The sequence below is a fragment of the Anticarsia gemmatalis genome, chromosome 26 (genome assembly GCF_050436995.1).
Source record: "Anticarsia gemmatalis isolate Benzon Research Colony breed Stoneville strain chromosome 26, ilAntGemm2 primary, whole genome shotgun sequence".
Lineage (NCBI taxonomy): Eukaryota > Metazoa > Arthropoda > Insecta > Lepidoptera > Erebidae > Anticarsia > Anticarsia gemmatalis.
In genome coordinates this window covers 5,820,940-5,839,439 of record NC_134770.1, presented here as the reverse complement: position 1 = coordinate 5,839,439, position 18,500 = coordinate 5,820,940, and the positions used below count along the sequence as shown (strand labels likewise).

The 18,500-nt window shown below is 33.4% G+C and overlaps 1 protein-coding gene across 2 annotated transcripts in view; it reads left to right on the top strand.

Moving 5' to 3' along the window:
• The window catches only part of SPR (G protein-coupled sex peptide receptor), a 338,586-nt gene that overhangs the window by 136,284 nt on the left and 183,802 nt on the right, over nucleotides 1-18,500 (top strand). For both annotated transcript variants that reach the window (XM_076131649.1, XM_076131648.1), the window contains exon 4: nucleotides 7,072-7,117. The gene's annotated coding sequence lies outside the window, so the exon portion shown is untranslated. The remainder of the gene's footprint in view (nucleotides 1-7,071; nucleotides 7,118-18,500) is intronic.

The window sequence follows — 18,500 nt, the reverse complement described above, 5'->3', positions numbered from 1 at the left end:
CCTCGGCAATAGCTAGCTTTAATTTCACTAAGTTCTCGTCAACATCACGCCGTGACGTTTTGGTGTTCAGCAGAATTATACGGTTTGTTTACCCTTGTTATGTTTATCATTGTATTAAGTACTTGTAGGATTATTATCTTCGTTTAATCTATCATCATAACGAGAGGTCACCTTCAACAGGCTTAAGATTCTTAGTCTGTAATAAGGACAATGTTTTGCTTCACTGTTGTAACAATTCATGATCTCTACATGGATAGATCTACATTATCTGGTGTAAGAGTAGCTTGATGTGTTAATCAAGGTCAAAAAGGCATCTTTCATCAAAATCCATTTTCGCTTGAATAATTCATCCAACCATTATAAGTTTTACAGTATTAGGTAGTAAGACAAAATTTCTGGAAGTCATTGATATATTTGATATTATTGCGTTGCATTATTCTAATATACTTACTAACTATTCGTCAATCAGTCTTATCTAAATAAAAGTTTTACTCACTTATAAAATGAGCACTTGTATTGTAGAATTTAGGTATCAAAAGTATATATTTTATACCAAAAACTGTTCTACATACATTCTCATAAAATATTTCAAAGCTCTATCAAGACTAAACTTTACATTATAAAATGTTACTACTACTTTGCGTTCTACCCACCCCGTTGCACGATAACAGGGTTGAGTGAGTACTAAGATTACTTGGCATAAGACACTGAGGTGACGTATTACCTGCTTCATAAATGTAAAGGAGAGCACATACTTATAGCTAAATATATAGTGCAGGCGGCAGTGTATGCGACTGCTAATCAAGAGGTTTTGGGTTTATTTACCGGGTAGAGCAAATATTCTCAACATTTCAAGATAAATTGGATGGAAAGAGGCCTCCCGCCACTTCGTGGAAACCCTTCCCGTGTAACTCCCGAAACCTCGGGAACTCCGGGATAAAAAGTAGCCTATGTGTTATTCTGGGTCTTCAGCTACCTATATACCAAATTACATCGTAATCGGTTTAGTAGTATTTGAGTGAAAGAGTAACAAACATCCGTACATACATACATACATTCTCACAAACTTTCGCATTTATAATATTAGTAGGATTATTTAATCCTTTTTGAAAAACTTTTCTGGGGTAAAAGTATCCTATATGCTAACCCTGGTTATGAATATCCTGTTTTTCAAATCTTATTAAATTCAAACGTCTAGAAAATGCGGTTATAACGTCTCTTGAAAATCTTATCAAGAACCGTCCAATAGTTTTTAAGTTCCATAGCATAGATGTAGCGATAGACCTCGTTTAATTGATATAGTTTGTACTAGCTGACCCGCGCAACTTCGCTTGCGTTTTTGTAACATTTTTTACTGGTACTCTGCTCCTATTGGTCGTAGCGTGATGGTATATAGCCTATAGCCTTCCTCGATAATTTTTTTTTAAGAATTTTTCAAATCAGTCCTGAGATTAGCGCGTTCAAACAAACAAACGAACTCTTCAGCTTTATAATATTAATAGTATAGATTTCAAACTAAAATGTATAACCTTCTTAACAATTGACTAGTTTACGTGACGTCATTAAGTCAGCCATATTGTTTTATATGGACACTCTTAGCTGAAGGTTTATAGTGCATCTTTACTTTCAATAAACTGAAGAAGCGTGGTAAAGGAGCTTAGAACAAAGGATATTTAAACTAAGCTGCTTTGAAGTGGATCAGTTTGGTAAATTTGAAGTGAAAAGTTTTTAAGAAAGTATGAATTTATATGACTTACTGACTGTTACTTGTGTTTGTTTATTGCAGTTTTGTTCTCTATTATTATAGAAAGGTATATATCGTTTATTTTATTTTACTCTTTACCTCGTTGTGCTTTTCGAGGCATTGTTTTGTTACATAAGTTTCAGTATTTGACCTAAATTAATAAATGATTTGATTTTACTTAATTATTACTGTCAGTAAATTGACTTAAGTTGGTCAATTTCCAGCTGCTATTGACTATCGACAACCAGTCTATTAAAAATGGTTGCATGACCGGGTCACTATCCAACACAGATTCTGTATAAGAATCTGACCAGCGTCCCTTGCGGGTGTCGTAGGAACGAATTTTAAATAATACTCTACTCTTAATCATTGCCAAAATATGCAAAACACAAGTAACGAGCAAGAATATATTCTTACTTTTCGTCAATGTAGTCACTGACTTCTAGTATTTACGTAGCACCATGAATAGACTTGCTATTTATACGACGAATTCCCAATTGCTGTAACTTTCCCCAAATAACCGGACACCCAAAACTTAGCCAATATTCAAAGAACAATGAAGCCAACAAAAGTTGGAGCCAACTAACGCCAACTATTGGCCGTGACGTAAGCATTAGATCAAAGTTTCGCTTTAAATTGATTTCGTGAAGTATGCAATCCATTTACTAGACTCTTGACCGAATACTTGAAATAGTAATGTTAAAACGTTTTCTAAGTAGTTACGTAAAAGTTTGTAGCGATAAGTGGATGGAAGTTATTATTAATTAAGTATTTTGCTAAGTGATTGTTCTTCAATGTTGTGATTACGAATGCTGTTGAACAATTTGGAGATTTGGGTCTAAATCCCTCTGACGGAAGGACGAATGATTTATTATGACTAGTGATAATTGCAATATATCTCTCATTGATGGTGATCCATGGCGACCAGTTTCATTCAAACTAGACAATTGCCTGTGCCACATGGCCAGTTTTAATGAAACTGCACAGTCCGATGGCCATTTTGAATGAAACTGGTCGCCGTCAACACATCAACTGATTCCTGTGAATCAGTTTGTGTGCTCAACTTACCCAGGAAGTCAGTAAATGGATATTAGAGACTAAACGCAAATCCAGTTACTCTCCTTCTAACTAACCCTCCGAATCAGTTTTGTCTTCCTAAATAACTACGAAACATCAAACACCGCAAAAAAAAAATTTGATAGCCTCCTCGGCTTGAGAACTCTAGATAGAAGTCGCATTCAATATAGTTCTGCAATATAAACAGTCTACGAGTATAAATATACTCTAATGTTATTACATTAGAACAGCAATTTCAATAACAATGGTCGCCTGGACAAAATGTGGTGAGTGTAGGAATGCCACTGCAGTGCTATTTGGAATCAATTTAGTGAGTGCGGCTACAAGCTTCGACAGTTATGGTACCCAGTTACCCACAAATCGGCTACTTAGTTGAACTATTTATTATATTATTTAAACGTCACATGGTAGGTACGTACCTATACATACAAAAATTCATAAAATCACGCCTTTTCCCCACAGGGGTAGGCAGAGACTACCACTTGGTAGGTACGATCCTTACAAACTTCCTTTACTTCATTGATATCCATACATCTTGTCATACAGGACCTTCAGTTACGAGTACTACGCACCTGACGTTCTGGCAAGACGTCCGTTTTCAGGACAATAGACACCAAAGACGGACCCACAGACCTGCATATGTCGGCTACTTTTTGTCGGCGGGATAGTTAGTCAACTGAGACATGCCACCGGGTTGTATCGATAGGTCAGCGACTTAAGTGTGTACTCGTATTGCGCTTATCAAGAGTAGGAAAAGAATACGATCATCAACAAAAATCACCGACATATGTTGACAGTTTGATGTCACCAAAGATCTACTATCGCCAACTAGATGTCATCGGATCTTTCATGTCACCCTCATCAAATATAACATGTTTCAACGGTTCTCTAACTATGTATGTAGACTCTTAGGTCAATTTTTTCATTTATATATTACTGTATCAATTGGCAAAATAATATCGACATCTTTTACTGATATATTAATCTATCGGGAATTCGCTATACAAGTTTTATAATATTCTACCGAGAAAAGAAATTAAAAAAATATTTATCTACAAAACCTTTTAGATTAAAAAGTAATAACGAGAGAAAACGCTTAAAAATATTACAAAATCGACAAAAAGCAATGGAATCAAAAACAACAAATTCAAATTGAATTGCTTTGAGAATTACTTTTAAATCGCCTCCAGGGACTAGCGAGGATAAACCGAAGAGTTTGATGGACAGAATTAATATGTTTCATTGTTTTTTCACTGAATTACAATGTCAAAAGTAATTTCTACAATTGAATATGTAAAATCAATTTAAAACCAACTTTATTGAGGTATTTTTTTGTATTAAGCTTAAGGCATTTGCAACCAATCACGGTGACCAATTGTTTCTTTTTTCAAATGATAGAGTTCATTTATTTAGTCACAGTTTGAAATATAGAAAATCTAGTAAGAACTAAGCATGTATTCTTTTCAAAAAGTATATTTTTTAACCCGTTACTGCCCAGCAGTGGGACTGCTGGGCAAGGGTTTCCTGCCGATCTAGGGAGGGGTATGGGTTAGGCCTTGAGTCCACCACGCTGACCAAGTGCGGGCAAGGGACTTTGTATGTAAATTAATACATATTTTTAGGCATCCAAAGTAAAAACTAAGGCCTGCCTCTTTAAGAGAATCCTACATACATAAAATTACGGCTTTATCCTATGGGGTAGGAAGAACCAAAAAACGCTACACATTTCATTACATTCACATCCATACATCTTGTCATACAGGACGAGATAGACTTTCCATCCCTGGTAAAACATTCTCGTATTTACTGCATTTAATGATGATAAATTCGCAGTTTAACATGAAGGTCAAATACAGTCCATGATAAATACTGTCTGAATATTTCATTGAACGAAACCGCAGTGAAATGAGCATTGTTTAATCCGCTCAATTTTGTGGTAATTTGTTTACTCGAGCGCAAGTATGAACGTGCCTGGATGAGCATGCTTCGACAGACTATTGCTATAAGGGATTCACTCGGATCAGGGGAGATATCACGTATCTCAGTCGACAACTATTTGAAGGTCACTTTGCTGCACATTGTTTGTTCTCCTAGGTTATAGTGATTAAGACGTTACCGTAAAATAGGATTATAATAATAATAAATTCAACCCATTAATGTCCCACTGATGGGCAAAGGCCTCCTCCCGTAATAAGGCGGTTAGTCCCGCTATGGTATGGTCCCGGTATGGCACCCTCTTAAAATACCTATCAAAAAGTCCCGCTATGGTACCCATCTTTTAGATCTACGTTAGACAATAGAAGGTACAACTGAAAAGAAAAGTGTATCTATAAATAAATACTTTTAGGAGTGCATCAATAAAACGTCTGTTTGCGATATTAAATCAGTCTTTTATTAATTCAAAATATTTATAAAAAAATATCAAACAGTAAAACGAAATATTAATTGCAATGTAATTTTTAAAATAATCAACAATATTAATTACCAATAATCAACAATAAAAAAAATATAAAAAATTCCACATCTCAGAAAAGTATTACTGTAAATATTATAAACTACAAATAAAAACAACATCCAGACATAAATATTAGTTACAGATAATCAACATTGAGAAAAGGCAGTAATTGTAAATTTATATAAACTACAAAAATAATCAACAACCAACTAGACAAATATATTAATTACCCCTTTGTCTTTTAAGTTACCCATGTGTTTTTCGAAAATTTTCTGTACTGATCCGTAATTTGAATTTACTTCTTTTTTGCACTCACTTATAGCCATTTGAACTTCATTGTCTTCAAAATGTGGCACGCACTGATCACTGTGTTTATAATCTTTAATTATTGTATTATTGGTATTCTCAATAGTTATATATCCACTACATTTAATACTATTTCTCCTATTTACACAATGCCAAGTACTTGAATTTTTATTTTCTCTGCGTTTAATATATTTATGTCCGGCACGTAATAAAGTTTTTCCACCGCGTCGACTGTCAATAATTATTAAATTTACACCACGTGAACTACTTGACCCAGACATTGCGATAGATAAACTAACAAGCTATCCTAATTACTCATATCGCAAAAGTACAGCTGCAAATAGCAAACTAAACCCGGAATAATACTGTCTCTCTCTATTTTCATAAAAACAAAAGGGAAGAGCTAGATACGAATTCGAGGAAGGGCTCGTCTCTATTGTTTTACGAAAAAACCGGTTGGTCAGGTAACTACCTGAAGTGAAACGACAATTACCGAGCGTGATTTGTTTAAAAAATAGTATTAATAAATATTATCTTGCTTAACTATAATAGTTTAAGAAAAGATATTTTTTATTAGGTAATTTTATTAGGTAATAATATTACTATTTTTTTCTTAACGCATTGTATAACTTTTCTTTACAACAGTACCAAAAACTGAAGGGTACCATAGCGGGACTTTTTGATAGGTATTTTAAGAGGGTGCCATACCGGGACCATACCATAGCGGGACTAACCCTAATAAGGGAGGGGTTAGGCTTTGAGTCCACCACGCTGTCCAAGTGCGAGTTGTATGCCTTCAATTATTATACAAATTTTTAGGCATGCAAGGTTTCCTCACGATGTTTTCCTTAACCGTTGGAGCATTTGATAGTTATTTCTAATACACACATAACTTCAAAAAGCCATTGGTGTGTTGCCTCGGGTTCGAACCTGCGACCACTGTCGTGGGAGATATCAACTTATACCACTCGGCTATCTGGGGTTAATTTTGTTATAGGAATAAGTAAATAGCTCGCATAAAAAGCTAGCGACTAGTTCAATTTTCTGGTTCTTGGTACTAAATATCGCTATAAATAAGATTGCAGCATTTCAAATAGTGTAATTGTCTTTAAACATATCCATTTATTTCTGTTTTAAATTAACTCCTGCATTCAAAAGTAGCCCCGTATGAATGTATTGAATAGTGACCATTAATTTGACGTACACTAGTTGTCAAATGAGATACGTGATACACATACTGATAGATAAGCGGCTTTGAGCTGTGCACAGTTATTGAAATACATTTATTTCGGGAAATAGGAGTCTCATAGAATTATTATACACTCCAATCAAGATGTTATTTCTCAGTTTACTGTAAGGACTAGACGAATAGGACGTATGGAAAGGACTAAGCGCGGGCGTGTTCTCTTGTAATTAGATTTTAGTGCGTAAGACAATTTTTTTATTGGATTTTGTATAAAATTTATTTCTCGTTTTTTTTTTGTTACAGATTTAAGCTAGAGTGGTCATCAGGATCTGAAGAAGGAAATTAAAAGGTAAAATTTTAAATGAAACCTTTGAGTACAATATACGCGAACAATACCTTAAATGCCAATAAACAGTACTATAAGAATATTAAAAAAAAAGATAACTAAGAAAGATTAATTAAAACAAGAGAGGAGTATAGCAGTGGGACGCTTATTCAATCCGAGAACAAAAATTAAACATTATTACGATTATGATTTCATTAGAAACCTAAAATATTTTGCCTACGTTTTCAACCAGTCAACAGAACCTAACAAAAGTACATTAATATACTCACAATCTATTCGTGAAACATACAGTCCCAAAGTAATGGAAAACAACATAAAAATTATATTATACCTTACACTGTCCCCTACACATTACTACCCCATTATACACAGTTTTCATAAAAACAAACACATTCATCTTTTTTATTAGCATTATATTAAACACTTATCAATTTACTCTAGTTGGCTGAAAACAACCTTTTTGTTTTTCTATGAAACACAAACCAATATACACTTTAAGTGCTTCAAAATAGAGCTGCTTTTGTGTTAAGTGGAAAGATTGGTTGGAATATACAGCAGTTCCAAAATATGACGGGTCTTTACACAATATTTCTTTATTTATTACGGTAAAGAAATTGCCTGCGGAAATGTATTCTGCTGCTGAAAATTTTGCGTTTGTTGAACCTCATTTTTGAAGTAAAGACTGGCTGTTATTTGTTTGTAAATATGTGTTTAGTACCTATGTTGGTATAGGCCTTAGCTAATTGCAACGGTCGGTAAACGATCTGTGGGTTTAGCAACCTAAGCATGATAATTCTATAGATGGATAGTTGCATAGTGGTAAAATTGAGCGTCTTTGTGTTTTTGTAAGCACGTAAAAAGTCTGTCCCTGTGGTTATCAATTCAAATAGCAATTGTCAAGTCAATATCATTTCATTTCCGTGTAATTTTCGAGATAAAACATATTATATATAAAAAAGGGCTTCTTTGATGTCAAACTATTGTGGTAAAAAAAAGTATCCAAATCGGTGCAGCAGTTTAGACATGAAGTTAGAAACGCATTAATAATATTGTACGTAAACAGCTCGAAATTAAAAAAAAATCTCTCACATCTAGAGAGATGTAGGAAATTCACTGTAATATTCCATAATTTGTCAAAATTGTACCACCATCACTACAATCTGTTCCATTTAGATAATGTCTGTCTGTCCGCGATAATCTCGGGAACGGATGACACGTAACACAAGTTCGTATTTTAAATGACACCGGTATTATGATGTCATGTTTCGAAGGTTGAGGATAAAGAGAGATATTTTATTGTTGAGATGTGGGTTTGACCCTCGGGATTTACCTTGTAAGGTGTAAATTCTTGTTGGTATACTTTAAAATTGTTGTTGTAATATAATTTTTAATATAGTACGGGAATTAGAGCTTCTCTTTCAGGCATGTCAAAAACTTCACACAGACACAGATTCGTATTTTCATAGGGTTCAAATGAGCGCCAAATGTAATATTTCACTCTGAAATAATTTTTATTTCAAAATTATTTAATAAAAAGATCATTGTAATACTGACCGTGCTCGCAAGCTGGCTCTTATTCCGATTTTTAAGATATTTAAATGCTAAAATAATCCTTACAATAAAGTAAAATTGTATCAGTGGAAATCTGAATAACAAGACTTTATACTAAGAACGTAACATATACTTAAATCTGTTTGTAACTACTGTAATAACCTTCAGAAATAATTCAATATACAACTAAACCACGCGCTACTAAAGCAACAACTATAGCAGAAAACTCCAATAACCAATACAAAACAACACAATACTATAATATTACTAATACTTAATAACACACACACTCCTCTCTAAATCTAATAAAGTACAGAATTCGATTTCCCGGCCGATTCTTGTGTCGTATACGATAGTTCGTAGACGTACAAAGGGCTTTGGAATAGCTATCGGTTTGAATCAGATAAGCCCTGATTCAGGTTGTACAATGGACGTTTAATTTGGGCACTGATAATAGGCTTAATTGTAGAAATGTCTGATCCATTAGGAACACTGTTATTTATGCTTTGCTGGATACTGGTAGAAAGATTTTGGGTAAATACTGTAACTAAGGATTTAATTTACAAGAAAAAGTTCATCTAAATATAAGTTTTGCAAGAATAAAATGTAGGTTGATTTAGTTTTTGAACTATTTATAGGGAAAACCTCATCGTAAAGAGTTATCAAACATATTTTCAAATCATATATATCAAAATACTATCCAATTTTTATGTTTCATCTTAATATATTGACATGACGAAAGCATGTGTGAAACATCTAAAAAAATAATTTGACTAATAATAAAATAAAAAATAAAAAAATAAAAAAATTATAAAAATAAAAAAAAATAAAAAAGCCTTTTTATTCCCAGATAGAAAAAATACATAATAAAATACTATATTTCCAATTTGACTAATAACAATGACTAAAATTAACAAACGAAGCCACGACTAAATTTCTAAATAGATTTAGATCCAATTAAAAATGATGATAGAAGTACATACGTTTGTATATATTAAATTGGCAATTGTTAACTTATTATTTAAAAATCAATTTGCTATTAACACTCCTTTTGATATACATCTGCCTCAAATAAATACACAACTGCAAAAGTATGTATTTCCAATAATATGTACTTGATACAAATAGCACATTTAAGTTACCATGATCCTCATCGTTATTTTATGCGTATTCCATGCCAAGAGGCCACTTCAATAACGATTCCTGTACGATATTGCCACAAATGAAAATAATAAATCTACCGGCATCATTTTATTGTTTCTTATGTAATCTGTATTGGTATCATAAAGTTATTTTTGTTTGTTTGTTTGAGAATCGAAGGACTTGACTTGCCATATTGAAATGAAAAAACTCTTTATTGTACTGAATAAAAACAAAAAAAAAGAAAAAGAATAAACTTGAATAAAAATAAAAACTAAATAGAATTAAAATGGTATTGCCATTTGTACGGAATAAATTCAATATGATATAACAAGCTTTCACTCTCGACTTTATTCGCCAGAAAAGATTTCCCGTGGTAAAAACTATTTTGTGTTAATTTAGGTTAGATACTATCTGTGTATCAAAGACTATTAAAAGGAGTTAAGTTTTTGTTTATGGTATGCCAAATCGCTTGAAATTTTGACTCAGTAAAGCCTGTACATTTACATGAAAATTAGTTTTTGTTTTAGTCAAAAATACCAAGTTGTTTTGATTTTACAAGCATTCAAAGTTTCAAAAAATATCGAGTCCCGCTAACAGCGTGACGTCATAGTACACCATGCCGCGCGGGCCGCGTCCCGCTTAATATCAAGTCTCCAGCCGTAGATGTAATAGCTTATGCAGTATTTTGTTGTGTTTTCGTCTGCTTATTACATTTAAATTGTAATAATAGTAAATATTATTAAAAAAGACTATGTGAGCCAGACTTAGAGTAATGTACAATGACGTGACACCGACTCGCGCGGTTACAACTTGTTTTACTTATAAATCGGAAACTAATTGACGTATCAAAGTAATTCTTTCACTAGTATTTTTTATTTTTAACAGAGAATATGGAGAGCTAATAATCCAAATTTGTTAACATTCTCCATTGTCACCTATATAAAATTTTACAAAGACCGTCTCTCTTTTTTCGATTCCCTTCCCGCAGACTTCGCTAGCCGTCCGTCTGTCACTCACTCGTCTGAACCGTGATAGTGAAATAGTTGAAATTTTCCCAGATAAATCATTGTACGGAATCCTTTGTAAGCGAGTCTAACTCACACTGGGCTAGTTTTTAACACCTTATAATTTTGTTGTCTACGATAGCATAAAGTAAAACGTCTTTGTCATCATATCCCGCTTCAACTTATGGAAGGAGAGTAATTGCATAATAGTAGTAATTGTGTATATAAGTTATATTATGTATGTATTAGTATAGTTATATTTTTAAGCTGTATTTTGTTTGTTATATTATCTATGGGCCTCAGTAGCCTGAAAAAAGGAAAAAATAATAAAATAAAAATAAATAAATGCAAGTAGAACTACGGAACACAACTACTAAAACTTTAAAGGTAGGAAACAGCGAGAAAGACTGCGGGATACAGTTCGTATATACCGGATCTTCAGGTGCGTTGGCTTGAAGCCAGAACATTGGACAATAACATAAAAATCTTATTTTATGTACCACAAAAACCTATAAAGTATGGGAATTTTGTTTCAAGGAAATGGCCGCTGTGTTTTATTCGAAACATTAAATGTAGGAACTGTACATTTTACATCTTCGACGTCGTTTCACCGAATTTGGAGTTTAAAGGAGTTTATCTTGAATTTGAACTGCCTCCGCTGAGCAGTGGTTAAGGTCACCACGCCGCTACCATTGCGTCGGGAGGTCGTGGGTTCGATTCCCACACGGAACAATTATCTATTATTTGTGGGATGCACAAATAATTGTTTCTTGTCTGGTCGCGCTTTGTGTCCGTTGTTTGTATGTCTGGAAAAGCCATACTAACAACGGCATACCCGCGACACAAGAGCAATTTTTAGTACGGGAGTTGTCTTTTTAAAAGAAAAAAAAAGGAATTATACATCCAATATACTTTTTTGTACAAAACATATTATTATGGTTATCTTCACACCAATAGTTAAAAATAAACCAGAATAAATATCGCAACTGCTTATTTAAAAAACCAAGAGTTCTTGAAAGGCGATATATTTTAAAATAAACTTCTGTTAAGAACCTACTTCCAAAACTTAGAATGCTCTATATAAAGTCTAAAGCACCTTACCACCCTACTAATATTTAATTATAAATGCGAAAGTTTGTGAGAATGTATTTATGCATGGATGTTTGTTACTTTTTCACGCAAATACTACAAAACCGATTACAATGAAATTTGATACATAGGTAGCTGAAGACCCAGAATAACACATAGGCTACTTTTTATCCCGGAGTTCCCGAGGGATCGGGATTTACACGGGAAGGATTTCCACACGGACGAAGTCGCGGGCGGCCTCTAGTACTCCATAAGTCCAAAACTAAGTCCCTAACTTTTCAATCTCACAACATAATTAAAACAAAAAGTTTAGTTTTTCATTTATCAATAAAGCCTTACCTCATTAGTAAGTAATCAATCAGAAAGGCTGTACAGAACTTCCTTCGGGTTTAATTTTAAAAAGTTTCTCGTCAATAATTAATCATGATTAGAACGGTCCATTGATTGTTATATTAATTGTGAATTCACAAGAAAGGAGAACTTTGTTGTATCGTAATTTTGTTTGATGTTTTTCTTTATTATTTATTATATTTTTAATTATATTCATTTTTCAGAAGCGAAATTTCCTTGGATCCTCGAGGCTCAGATTTGGTTGCACAAGAACTTAAAATTTAAAGCACAGTTAAATTGTGTTTAAATCTTTAATTACATCAAACGTTTATTAACACTATAACTTTAAACCTTCTATTACACGTTAATTAGGTACATTATACGGGAATCCACTGCGACTAGGTATACATTTTACCTTGAAATGCCTGATGTTTTGGCGCAGGTCACACTGGCCAGTATCGCAGGCTAACTGGCACACCGAAGGCTGTACTCCCTTTCCGAATATCAGATGCTTTTAAAATAACGGCGGTTATTTCAGATCCTACAAAGGTTAAATTAGGCAGCCAACAGCTGTGTGAGTCGAAGAACACATCGCCGTTGTAATTATTTATACATACAAGTAATCATGTCACAACCGATGTTGGCAAGGGAATAGGAAGTACTACGTTTTGCCATTAACACAGTCTCATAAAATAGGATATTATTAATCTTTTATCTCATCTATTTTACAAATCTAACTACCATTTCTACCATTCAATTCACTACTAAGATGTTGCATCGATTATCCTAACTAACTGCAGCCCGTCATGAAGTAACTCTTAGCTCGCAAGCGTCGCAAGCCTGCCACGGCTCACAATTGTATTTGCGTTATCTGTTAAGTGAATTCTGTTTAGTACCTCCCTTGTAATAGTTTACTAACTATTGTAGATTTAATTGCTTGTGCTTAGGTTATGTTTGGATAAAGAGAATGTTACGTCTGCCTAGGAGTTTTGAGTTTAAATGTTGGTTAGGAAGAAAAAAGGAAAAGGAAAAACATGTATGAAATACTTTAGTTATTAAAAAAACATTGTTTTCGTTTTACATTCAAGAAGTATTTTAACAGTTTCTATCGATACGTCCAATCCGGATGTATTAACCCATAAATAATACTTTGATTCTACTAGGATTGTTGTTTTCTATAATTTTAATGCCGCACTTAATCAATATTTTTATTTTCATTTAAAATGTTCTTAATTGTTCTTTTATGCAGAATATAAAAAGGGTTGCTTGCAATTTAAGATGAAAACGTAATCAAAACACATATGTGGAGTAATTTCTCAAAAATCCTTAAACACAGTCTCAATTCACCACTTTCGACCTTGAAAGTCGTGAAAACTAAGCGGTCGTTATTCTGATACCAATATCAAACTAATCTTAAACTCATACGCTTTGAGATGTGAACTTAGATCGAGTAACCGCAAGCTTGAGATGCCGTTACAAGTTTGACGAGTTCTGCAAAATAATGGAATTGTAGACAAGGTCATGTGTGGTGAGAATAGTAATATAGCCTTGGTGGATCCTAAACTTGGGCTTGAGGAGTGATAAATATTGAATACTCTTGAAATTTTTATATTTTCCCATCCATTATCCATATATTTAACAGCGTAACCGTTATATTACTAGCTTTTACTCGTAACTTCGTCCGCATGAAAAAATATCCTAACCAACATCCATGTTGTACTTTTGATGTGATTGCCTGGAATCCAGAATGAATGCGGTATTTTCAAATTCTATGATAACTATTAAATAACCTGAATGTATGCTAGATTTTATCACGATATGTTTCAAAAATATTCGTTAAATGATAACTTCCTTCTTTTTAAATCCCATTATAGAAACATTTTTGTCAATTTATTGCTTTAAATCATTCTACACTGAAAACTAAATATGCAGCATGCCAGCTTAACTAGATATTTCATTACAAGGCGTAAACACACTTCAAAACTTGAAACTACATCAAATACCAAAATGTAAACCACCAAACATTCAAGTTCTAACTCAAAAACGTCATAAGTCCAGTTGAAATACACTGGCTGTTTGACCTTTATCAACTAACAATAGAACTATTATTCTCATTGAGCTGTCCGTTAGCTAAAAACAATCGCTGAAGTTGTGTTGTGTCTGCACTATTGTCATGATAATATGGAATGCAGTGTTTGTACGTCTGTTTAAAACTAGAGTCCTAAATTGAAGTTCAGTTTAAAATATTTGGGACAAATATTCGCACTTATGTTTGTTTTGGATTATTTTAATTGCTAGATATAAATAGTAATTTTTTTTTAAGTCATACAGAGGTATAGTTAACTTTTTAGTCACTTTGTAACTTCAATAGGTTTAGGTACTTCCTTTTAAAATAGGATTATCAACTGCAAACTGCACGTAACTGCAGACTGCACACATCTTGTCACGCCGCAGTTGCAGTTGCTATTAGAAATTATTCCTCACAAATTAAGAGACAATATTTAATTTTGTGTACAGTGCACGCATCATTGCTTCTCTTTGTAGTCGGCACCTACCTAAGATTCCTGATAAACAAATTGTTTTAGAAAAAATAAATGACAACCAAGAACTAAAATCAAAACAAAAACACAATTCTCTCAGCAAAAATAATTACAGGAAAACAGTCAATTAGCTCCCCATTTCTCCACACTATCCAGTATTTCTCCTGAGCTGTCAGTTACAATAGATATAATTAAAACGATCCACATTCCTCCCGGTTAGGTCAACAAACGATCCAAGTTCTATCCAGACAGATTTAAGCCTTCAAGTTACGAGTTTACTTGTATTATATTATATGTTTACTTGTAAGGTTTGAGTTTGTTTTACGCGAGCATTCAGGAATAATTTATTGATTTAAACAAATATTTTGGGAGTATCACGTGCAATATTTACCTCTACAGTAGTCTCATTTAAATAAAAATCATAAACATATTGCAAAAATTTTGCATTATCTTTATTCAATACTGAAAAGCAATCGTTTCTGCCAATATAATGTGTTATTTTTAACCGGACTTCACTTTCTAACTTATGACTATCCTGCTGCTACTGCTGAGCAAGAGCCTTCTCCTAACGAAAGAGCAATAAGGCCTTGAGCCAGATAATAATCTGTACTCATTTGAAAGCTGATTTCAAAAGTTTAAGACTGCAGACGCTTGCAGCAAATGACAAAAATAATAACATAAGAAAAGAATAAGAAAAAACCAATCTTGAAACCAATGAAGAGATCAGTAATTTCCACGGAATGTCTCAATCCCGTACAGATATAAAGCCTCTCACAGAACATAAGTCTATCGTACATAACATAACCTCTCGTCCCATGTACCCGTATCACGAAATAACTTAATATTACTTAAACCCGGCCGCACTACTTAATCCAACCCTTTACTGTTGCAATTAATTTTATACTGCTTTCATACCTTTACTTTGAGTTTTACTTAGAGAACGTAATTAAAACGTATGTTATTAAAAAACACCGGCTTAGTGCAAGTTGGACTAGCGCATGAAGGGTTTCATTATTAGTAATATAGCATAAATTCACGTTTGTTGCATGGGAATCAGCCTCCAATATTTATTTAATGCTGTTTTGTAATTTTTGTTATATTGGCAACAAAAATAGAATAGCTATTAAAATGTCTATCACGGTTCATGAGAAACATCATGGTGAAAGGCAAACGCTGAAAATTTCTTTATAGTGTTACCGATAATGTCAAATGAAAGTCTGGCTTTTGTCCATTATTCCAGGCTTCCATGGAAAAAGAAAGTAGCCTTAGTAACAACATATGTCCTAACTCAAGATATAATCTCTTATTTGGCCTTCAATCTTAGTCAGACTCTTGTATCGATTTTGACCGTAATGAAGCACAGACAAAATCAGTTTCATCATCTCTCATATTTGTAAAATAAAGTCCCCGCGTCGTGTCTGTCTTCCGTCTTCTTGCAATTAAACCAATATCTACAGATCGGATTTTTACTTTACTTTACTTTCGTAATCTTTTAGGAAGATTTTTGTAGTAAACTTATTGAAGTTAAGCCATCGTAACCCGTGCGAAGCCGGTGTGGGCCACTAGTGCCGATAATAATAATACAAAACGAGCTATGAGTCTTTAACTCTACATCACTCCAAGAAGGACTTATATATAATGTTTTTATTGTTGCTTAGTCCTATGAAGTTAGACTTATAAATCACATACATAAAACCATAATCTACAAAACTTATTCGCTCCGAACATTTGTTACGCGCAAAACAAACGGTAACCTAACCCGAGGTCAATAAAACGGTCTATTGTACAAGATGTATCGCCGACTTAAGATAACTTCTTCTCACTTCTACTTGTATTGTAAGAGTTCGTACACGTTACACGACTCATTTGACAGTAAAACACTCTTTTAAAGCATGGTTTTAATGGAAATAATCTGTACTTTTGTAGTTTTGGCTGTATTTGATGTGTTTGACTTGTATTTTTACCTTTTTTTACGTAATCACAAAATGTCAGCAATACAATAATCTAAAACGTACCATGATCAACTTATAAGGTACTATAATTTCAATGAAACGAATTAGTTAAACGTTTTTAACACGCCCGTTTCAGGCTGTTCCAGGCTTGCATCTCCAAATCCACTGAAAAATCTGTGGATTTGGAAATGCAAGCCTGAAACTTTCGGCTTTCAATTCGAAAGCCCAGGCCAAAGCCGTGATAATAGCCGAAGCCGGGGCCGAGATAGTCATACACAGAACTGTTAAGGCAGAAGATATATGTATATACATATATATATATATATATGTGTAGTTTGGCGAGGAGAATACATGTAAAACATTATTTTGTACTATTATATGAATAAATTATTAAAAAAAATATATATCAACATTTATAACCGTTTTATATTTCTATCGAAACCTAGACCAAAGCAAAAAGTTCCTTTGAACTTCACAGATCATTTTCCAATCGGAAAATTGTACTCAAGACTAAGGTTTAAGTGCAAAGTGTGTACGAACTCTTTGAGTCGAGCTCTCAACAAATCACTCGTGCCAACTTTGTATTGTACAGACGAGTGCTACAAGAGTAATGGAACAAGTTTTGACTGGTGTATGCTTCGTAGAATATTAGTGGGGTTATTTAGATTTGTTATACTAGAGTTTATTGACCTGGAAGGCTATTGTGTATTTCAAACATTATGCTGTACATTGCTTTCTCAATTAGATTACGGTTATTAACACGTCACGTCAAAGCAGCAATATATTGAATAGTGACTTACAATTCGACGAACACTTTCTGTCAAGTGAGATACATAATACTTATGCTGATCGATTCCTTAGCGCGTTTTTGTCCTGCAGTACTGCTATTGCAACCATTGCAACCATTGCAACTATTGCAACCAGTACAGTCGGTTTTGGTATTCTTGTATTAGTTGCTATTCTAAAAGACAGTAATATAATGCGCTCTTAGGTGCGTCTTAATATAATGAAAGCATCTTCAAGTCGGTTGAGATTGTCAATAAAATAATTACAAATAAAAACCAATGACAAATAAAAAATTGTCAATCGTCGTTTAGTATTATAAGAGCGAAATTGCATTTTAAACGCAGTAACTATAAATCTGATCAACCACGAGTTTTTCAAAGACGTTGATTACTTAACGTATTCAAGCAGTCTAATTTAAGCAGACTATAAATTTCCCAGTGTTATATCAAACATTTTATAACTAACTACACGTCGAACCAAAGTTAGTGAAGCCAAATAACAACGTTATAACAGCTATCGTTACCCGTTCTTACACTAAACCCTTCCGGTAACAAGTCGAGCAGCTGAATGGACTATTATTTTTAGCTGTCATAACATCACGGAGGTACTAGTAAGTTTACGTTTAAAGAGCAGCGTAGACGAACGTTTTTGGCATCGAGGTTATATTCTTTATGAAAACGTTGATTGGTTTTAAAATCATGATTTCGTAAAGGAAAAAAGTTGTCGAAAATTTCTTGACCAGTTGCAGAAACCAATCAACGTTATGATCAAAGTTCATAATCAAAGTTATGAAGAATCGTCCAAAAATAAATATTATTATCTACAAAGTAAAAGTACCGTTACGATTACTACAAAATAATAAAGCATACAATCCGTCAAACTCTTTGTTACTCCTTCCGTCAAACTCTTTGATAATATGTTGGCAAAAAATATTATAATCTTTTCTTAGCTTATTAGTATTTAAAACTTAGTATTTATTCCAACGATCGAT